Genomic DNA, 8,642 nt, shown 5'->3' with positions numbered 1-8,642 from the left:
GGGGGCCAGGGGTTCAGATGCAAGTCTCGGTGCCTCTCTCCTTTTCTCCAGTTTCTTTCCCTCTCCATCTCCTCTCTCCCCGGCCCACCTACACCCACCCACCTCTCCACTGCCATTGACCCCGAGGGTGCCCACGCCCGGTGTGTTCTTATTCGCACCCGCATGTGAGCTAGCACCTGAGGATGTAAGCGGTTAGAATTCGGGCGGTGTGTGGGCTTTGCTTTTTCATGTGTTAAGGAAATAAAAGGGTGTGCCGAGCTCACGCGGCTGCACACCATTGCCCAGTGTTTTCCAAGCATCTCCATCCTTCGCATCAAGTGTCACCAGCTCCCCCTGTGAGGGGGATGGGCTTTCAGGTAACTCTCCACTTCTTGGAAACTTTCTCCTTCCGCCCCCCCTCCCCCCGCCCTTATTAACAAGCGATTGCTTTTTGGCATTGCTCAGCAATTAAGGTCAAGATGGAGTGTAGAGGGGTGGTCTTGCTGGAGTGTGGCAGCCTCCTGTCTGTTCTCCATGCTTTCTCTGTCTCTTTGGGTGTAGTCGCTCCCTTTTCTTTCCTAGTTTCCCAAGCCTCCCGTATTTACACTCTTCAGTCTCTTCCTCCTGAATACCTGTCGCAGTTGGTCCTGTTACTTCCTGGGATACTTTAAGTGATCCTCCGAGGACCAGCCTAGCGGAGGGGTTGTCTCCATGTTTCTTTTTTCCCCAGCCTCCTCCCTTTTGCCCCATCTCTACAATTTGGGGACAGTGCCCCTACCCTTCAGAGCCAGAGGCACCCTACCTGCCTGGTCTCCGTCCATCCTGGTGGCCAGTTGTTGCTCTGCTTTGGATGGCAGTGTGGGGATTTGGGCCTCTTTTGGTAGAAAGAATTTTGTCAAGGGTCACGGATTCTAGGGTGAGCCAGGGCTTTGGGGGTCACAAGGGCAGCTTCTGTCCCTGGATTTCTCTACCCCATGCCCGGTCCCTCACCTGTTCCCCTGTCCCCTTCCTAGCTGATGAGTAGTGAATGGATTAGGAGGTAGGGAATGAGAGACACAAAGGAAAGGGTGATATTTGTGAAGATTTCTCCCCTCCAGGGTCTCACCTCAGTGTAAGCAGCCTGGAAGAGGAGCACTCAGTAGTATTGACCTTTACTATACTAACAATGGTAGGATACTGTGGTAATAATTATTATTAACTTGATAATTTTAATTTTAATAATTATTCACAATAATCTTAAATAGTTTACAAGGTCTCCTTTTAGTATGGGATAAACCCCTTCTTAGCCCTTTTTCTTCCTTCTTTTTGCCTCTTTGTTCCCCAGCTGCCCCCTCCCCACACACAAATGCAGGGAGCAGACATTAAAAGTAGGAGGCGACCCTGGAGAGGTTTGTGAGGAAGATGGAGGGAAAGGGAGCAAGGGAGCAGGGCCGGGAGCTCTGCCTTTCCAGCAACATGCTAACAAACACTATGGCAACCTGAATTCCAGTTCTCTTGGTTGAAGCTGCAGTGATTATATAATTCACAGGAGCAGTTTTGCCTCCATTCCTGGATGCAGTTCTCAGGTGAAAGAGCACCAGGATCCCTGTCTCCTTTCCATTTCCCATCCTTGGTCTTTGTCATTGTCCAGGTTTTTGGTGGGGGAAGAGGAGGGTGACGAAGGTGGGGAGAGGCAGACCTGGAAGAGCATGAATATTTACAAGGAAAGGGTTGCTCTGACTTAATAACCAAAGGGGCAATGAAACATAATTGAGGGTTAGAGTTTCAGGAGAGAGAGGAGAAGCCAAATGATTACCTCAGATCAGTGATGGTGACAAACCAGAGTCGAAAACCAGCAAAGTTGCCAGTGGTGGGGCTTTACATTCTTCTCTTCCTGACAGGCTCAAAGGCACTGAATGCATCAGCCCTTTCTCCTCCAGTTTTTCAGGAGTGTGTATGTGTGTGTGTGTGTTGAGGGTTGGGGTATGGAGGCTGGTGGTCAGCACATCAGAACAGCCTAGAGGACCCCTGAAGGGCTTTTGACCCTGGGTTTCAAGCCGGGAGTGGCTCATGTGGGCCTTGCCTCACCTTTCGTACCCTATCTGCTCTGGTCCCATGCCAGCCTCCCACTTTTCTGGGATGATTTTCCATTGCAGACGCCAGCTAGCAAATGAGTTTCTTAATAGTAAACCATTTAACAAATAAAACATCAGTATGTCCCTAATCTGCTGGAGACAAGGCAGAGGGCAGAAACATGTGTTCTGGGAGTGGAAGACACACCATGCTTTCCTTTTAACTACTTAGCAATACAACAGAATAGTAATCATCATAATAAAGTCATAATAATGATGATCACAGTTAACTCTCTTTACAAACAAAGGACAATGTTGCTTGCACCTCAGCTTGTGCAGGTTAAAGAAAGTGTGACATTAGTTTCTCTTTCTCTGGATACTGCATAGAGGAAACTGGAGAAAAAGGGCTATTAAGGTTCAAAATATCGTTCCTGGTGTTGCTCAGATACTTACTAGCATATCAGAATACTATATAATAGACTATATTACAAGAATCAATTATTCATTATTTCCATAGATCACATGCTAACATTGTTTAAGTGTGTGCCTACGCACACACACACACACACACACACACACACACACACACACACACACACACTAAGGAAAAGCTTTTTAAAATAGATTACACAAGAACCTAATGCACTTTGGGGACCCAGTGTGTTGCAGAGAGGAATATTGGTAATGCAGTCCCCTAAGACTGGCCATTTCTACCTCCTATTCGGTGGAGAATTGTTTTCTGCAGGTAGGTGCTATAGGGATAGTACTCTGCGAACAAAATGGTGAGCCAGTAGCCCCTGGGGCTCTCTCCAGACTCTTGATGATGACTTGGGACTCTTCATTTAATTTTCTCTTTGACTTAAAACTGCTTAAGGTGGATTCTTCTGTGCATAAGACCCAGACTCAAGGAGTCCGAGGAGCTTACTGAATGGGAGTTTTGAGGCCCTGCTGACCTTTTTATCCCCACTTCTTACACAGGCCCTGGCTCATTGTAGGCCCTTAGTACATGACTGACTGAATGCATTGCCTGCGTGAAGCAATGAATGCAGACCCAGCAAGACCTAAAGTGGCTGTGGTTTCTGCCTCTCCCAGTAGGTGGTGCTCCAGGGCTTAGGAGTCAGGAAAGGGGCAGTCATGTCTGGTTTGGTGAGGAGAGATGTCCGGAGGGTTTGGAGAGAATTTCCTGTCTGCTGTGCCTCTTTCGTCATGTCCACACCTGACCCTGTGCAGAGAACCCCAAAGACCAGTGTGTGTCCCCATGCCACCACACATACTGGAGGGCCCTCTAGTATGACTGAGTTCCTCAGTGACCTTGCCGCCCTCTGGTAATGAAAACCCACCTTGAATTTCTCCCACTCTATTGCACACTCTTCCCTCAGACTTCTGTTGACCTCTAGCATAGACAGTATCCTGCAGAGCCTTGAGGGAGCCTTTTGGGTGATTAGCTGAACTCGTTATGGCTGTGTATTAATTTTCTCCTTGATTTACTATGGTTTAGTAACCAGAGGGGCCAGTGGTTCCCAAGCCCAGTGGAGCATGAGGCGACCCGAAATTTGGGATCTGGAAACCCTAACCTATAGGGTTACAAAGCTTGTTGGCTCAAAGGCAGGAAGATATTTTCCTTACTTTATTAGGGAAAAAGACAAAAACAACTGGGTACACTTCACAGCTGATTTCTGTTTATGACTCTGGCTGGTCTCCTGCTGGGTAATGGCAGAACAGCTCCCAAGACCTGGGTTAGGAAGTAACTGAGATTTGTTCTAATTTTCAGTGATGTTTTCCAACTCCTGGTGTTTTCTTTTCTATTCCTTTCTTCACTTGGCTTTCTTACTTGTTGTGGTAAGTTCTATGAGGTCTGAGAAACCCTTATCACTGTATTAAGGGGTGAGGGAGTGGCTGACAGCACTTTCTTCCTTTTACAGTAATTCTTCTTGCTCGGTGTTGCAGCTATTTGTTATACAGTAGTTACAGGTCAGCCAGCGTCCTCCCAACTGTTCCTTCAGGGACTCTGAAATCAGTGCTCAGCATTCAAAATCGGGGGACGATTTTTATTTTCTAATGTGGACTAAGGAAAACAGATCGATTGTTTGGGAAACACCTGGAGACTTAACAACAAGAATAATTAGCAAAATAATCACACTGATTTCGTCTGTTTCTCGAGTCTGTCCTCGCTGTTGCCTAAGTTAATGACGGGCACTGTGGAGAAGAGCAGAAGACTGATAAAAAAGGCATGGGGAATTGTTTTGCAAAATATCAGGTGCTAAATATTTAGCAACATGAGTGCTAAACATTCTGGTAATGAAACAACACTCCAAGCCATGACTGTCATTATTAAAATAATTTAGTAAACACCTGTTTACATGTATCTTAAGGTTAGGTACTATATTAAGAAAAAGTGACAGGATCCCTCTGGGAAAATGCAACATCTTTCATTGCTGTGTGAAAGCCAGGCATGTATACTTTAATGGGACCCAACACAGAAAGAGCAAAATGGAGGGCTAAAGTAATTAATGTGATTGTTCGAACCTAAAACCAATGTGCTATCAAGAGATCTTCTTTGTGTCTTAATTCCAAGATGTGGTGCTTTTTGTTCAAGATCGGGGTTCATTGACCCAATGTCACATTTCAGCAGACCTCACTCTTTCCCGCTAGGCTTTAGGAACACTTGGAGGCAGCTGCTTAAGGCAAGAAGGGAACTGGAGAGGAGTCTCAGCTTCCCTGGAGCCTTGGGACCCCTGAGACCCTTGCTGCAGCTCTGGCCGAGCATATTGTGTGGGTGGGAGGCCAGGAGGGCCTCCCCAAGAGGCAGAGCTGTGAAATGGCTGGGAGCTTTAGGGAGCGGTGGCTGGGGGGAGATGGAGGAATGCAGGAAGAGGCCCAGCTACCTGGGGGTGTCTGTGCGGTAATTTGGGGAACACAGTTACCAATGCGGAACTGAATTCAATTTAAGTTGGGATTGAAGGGACATAAGGAGAGCAGTTTGGGCCTGGATCTCAGGAATCAAACTGAGGTTGAAAATAGGCCCTTACTTCCCCAGAGACCAAGAGAACTAAAGGAATAGTTAATCTAGTTTTGAACACAGGATGAGGAAAAGGAGGGTTTACTGGCAAGAAGCCTAAATCCATCAGTCTCTCCTCTTTCCAAACCATGCTCTCCATAACATGTTCACTTTGAAATGGTCTTCTTGTCCTGTACTCTGCGTGTGTGTGCATGTATATGTATGAGGGGGTGGTTCTAGACTCCTGTGCTTTGAAGGGCTTGTCAAACAGACATAGAATAAATGTAATATCTCTATGGGAATTTACTTTTTAGGGTCAGAACATCTTATGGGTGAAAGGAACCATAGGGACAAACTGTTTACAGTTGAGAAAGCAGAGACTTCTAAAGAGTCAGTCACTCAGGCAGGGATGTGACAGAAAACAAATTCTTCAGTCTCTTTTCCCTCCTGCTTTCTCTTTACCACACTTGGTACATATTAAACCCTCTTAGCATTGCTTAGTGTTTCTGGTTAAAATTTGTTTAGTAAACATCTTACCCTTTCACTGTTCTTCCTCCCCACCAACCCCACCTTTGTATTGGCTTAAAAGTATTTCTGAGAGTGGAGGTGGGTAGGGGTACCTACCCTTGGGAAGGTTTAAAAATAATTTTTCAGACTATAAAGTAAAAGTTAATACATGTCCATAAAGAACTCTATCAAAATTCAGATTGTTGTTCTGTCTGCAAATGGTTATTCCTCCAAGCCTTTTTTATTTGCTCACTTCCTTTCTGCTCCAATCTAGGCTGGTTTCAGCCCTTTAGATAGAGTGGAGTATGTGAGGCCAGACTGTGTTCTAGGACTTCTCTTGGCAAGCTGCTGGGCGTTCCTTGTGTACTGGTTAGCTTTGCTGTTGGTGACAGTGGGGAGACAGAGATTAACTGCAGGATAGAAACAATGGGGACATTTAGGTTGCTGCTGGCCAGAGGACAGGTTGTCATGGATTGTACCTGAGTTGGAAGAACAAAGGCTTCTCCTTGCTTCCTTACCTCTTCCCAGGAGACATTAAATTAAAAATAAGGAGGGGTGGCTTAGATTTAGCACATGGAAGGGAATTCATCTAGGACCTGCCTCTGACATTCCCATCACCCTTCACGTGTTCATTGCCTGACTTGTTTGGTACTCATAAATCGTCTCCCAGAAACCAGGAGGCCTTTGAAGCTGACTTGGTTTCTGTCTTTAAGACAGAGGCACGAGCCAGACTTCGTTTAGAGATGTGGCCTTTGAGTTCCCTGGAGGAAGCCACCATTTCAGAACAGAGTGTTGCGATAATTTCATGAAATATTCAAGCTGCCAATTTGCCAACAGGGGTTTCTTTTAATACACTCAGCTACACTTGGTGCTGCCCGCTTGAACCTAGCTAAAAGGAAAATAAAATAATCTCGTCTCCTGTCCTTTAGAGAACCAAGCCAAAATCCAGACAGTAAATGAACGTTCTTCTCCGTATCGCCTGTGGGCAGAAATGTTGACTTGATTACTCAATTAAGCTCTATTTACTTTATAACCATTGTGTCATGTTCGGTCATTTATATATATTTTTCCTTCCAAAATAATCCATGTTGGTCTAAAACCTTTCAAAGTTGTTAGTTAGCAAAAGTAAAAAAAAAAAAAAATGAAATGAAAATAAATAAGACTACAGCTAGGAAAGTGACTGGAGTCACATTCTTTGACTTGATCTCTTTCTCTGAAAATTTTGAAAGAGTCATGTCTCATCTTTTTCATCCATAAAATGGAGATAATATTCCTTAGCCAGTCAAATTTACAGGGCATCCATGACGCTCTAAATGGGAGACTAAGTGTAAATCACTGTGCAAATATCAGCTATTCTTATCAGAGAGCAGAGGACCCAAGTTTGAAAGAGCAGCACCATGAAACAACTTTCAAAGCATTTCAAACAAATTTGTACATGTTGGATGGCTGGCATTATTTGCAATTTCAAGGATGGAAATGTAAAACAAAGAGAAACAGAATCTGAGATGCTCTGGCTGATACCAGAATGATCAAGGAAGAAGTGAAAAATCAATCAAGAGAGACCTGGTATTTTGGTTTTTTTGACAACTGTCAACCATCCTGGGGCTAGTAGGATCCCAGGACTGTGGGATCATTTGGACTGCATGTCTCCTTTATGCCAAGCAGCTGTCCACTGCCATGCTGCCGTCTTCTCATAGCTGACTCCCTGCCTTCAGCCTAAAGTCCACAAGACTCCCTGCCTTCAGCCTAAAGTCCAAAGCCAGACTGGCAGAAGTTCTTTGATGGTCTGAATATCCAGAAATAGGTCCATTGAGAGCAGGAAGGACACCACTTGGGCAAACAAACTCTCCCCTTTCTGATATGAATCCCCCAAACCTAAGCACAACCCCTCAGTACAGAAGGACAGACTGCCTGGAAAATAAAACTTTGCTTCAGATCTAAATCTTGGCTGTGGACAATAAACTAACTTTTATGGCAGAAGTTCTGGAGGTTTGTAGATAAAGAAAGGGAACTGTTCCATATAACATCTTGAGATACTTATCAAAATAGGGAAGGGCTTTAATTTCATACCTTAAGTGACAGTTTAGCCTTTAGTTTTCTAAAGCAAAAAGAATCTTGTCATCAAAAGTGTGCTTGGAAACTTGTATTTAAGTGTGCACCTTGCTCCATACACCAGCTGTCCTCCCCTTCCAATTCTCTGGTCCTATGATCTGTGGAGCCATCACGTTTTCATTTTTATTAAAAAAAATAAACTATATTGAAGAATAACATCTATCATTTTGTATTTCTAGAATGGGGCAGGAGTAATAACCACCACTTATTGAATGCCTGCTATGCCTCCAGCAATGTTCTGAGTGCTCCATGCACTTAATATCATGTCGTCCTTATGTCAGTTCTGAAAAATGATATATTTTTTTCAGATAGGGAAACTGAGGACCAAAGACCTTAAGTAATCTGGCCAAGGTCACCCAGACAGTATTGGAGCTGGAAATTAAATCCAAGTCTTTTAGACTTTCAAAGCATTTATTCTTTCTATTATTTCTGCATGTGGGGAAGAGGAGAAAGAAGAACCCATTGTCTGTCCATCTTGGAAAAAACTACCTTGAGCTAGCCTCGTGGAACCTTGCTTGGCTTTGTTCCATGGAAACTGGTGTCTGCTGGTCATGGATAAATGGCTGAACGCTGTTCTTCCTTGATGGCTACTGTGTGGTCACTCTACATGCCTCTTCTGTAGTCCCGTTCCCTAGATATTCACTTATTCTCGTGGTGTCTCCCCGGGCCCTTTTTGGTTCTTCAGATCTCTCTGGAGACCTTAACTGAAGACCTAGATCAGTGAGTCTTGGCTTTGAGATGACCACTTCATGGTGTGGCCTTGCTTTACCACCTATTCTTGCAGTGTACTCTCAGGAATTTCCTCCTAGAAGATAGATACTCTTCATTCTTAAACAACATTCTGATGAGTTTGGGGGACCATCCATGCAAGCTGAGCTTCTGAACTTCATGCCTGTTCGGACATCCAACCTCCTTCCCTCCCTCCCTCCTTTCCTCCCTCCCTCCCTCCCTCCCTCCCTCCCTTCTTCCTTCCTTCCTTCCTTCCTTCCTTCCTT

The 8,642-nt window shown here is 44.8% G+C and overlaps 1 protein-coding gene across 1 annotated transcript in view; it reads left to right on the top strand.

Annotated features, from left to right (window-relative positions):
- Positions 1-8,642, top strand: part of CACNA1C (calcium voltage-gated channel subunit alpha1 C) — a 614,430-nt gene that overhangs the window by 1,297 nt on the left and 604,491 nt on the right. The window lies entirely within an intron of this gene.

This window comes from Pteropus vampyrus, unplaced genomic scaffold (assembly GCF_000151845.1).
Source record: "Pteropus vampyrus isolate Shadow unplaced genomic scaffold, Pvam_2.0 Scaffold137, whole genome shotgun sequence".
Lineage (NCBI taxonomy): Eukaryota > Metazoa > Chordata > Mammalia > Chiroptera > Pteropodidae > Pteropus > Pteropus vampyrus.
This window is presented reverse-complemented; position numbering and strand designations above follow the sequence as displayed.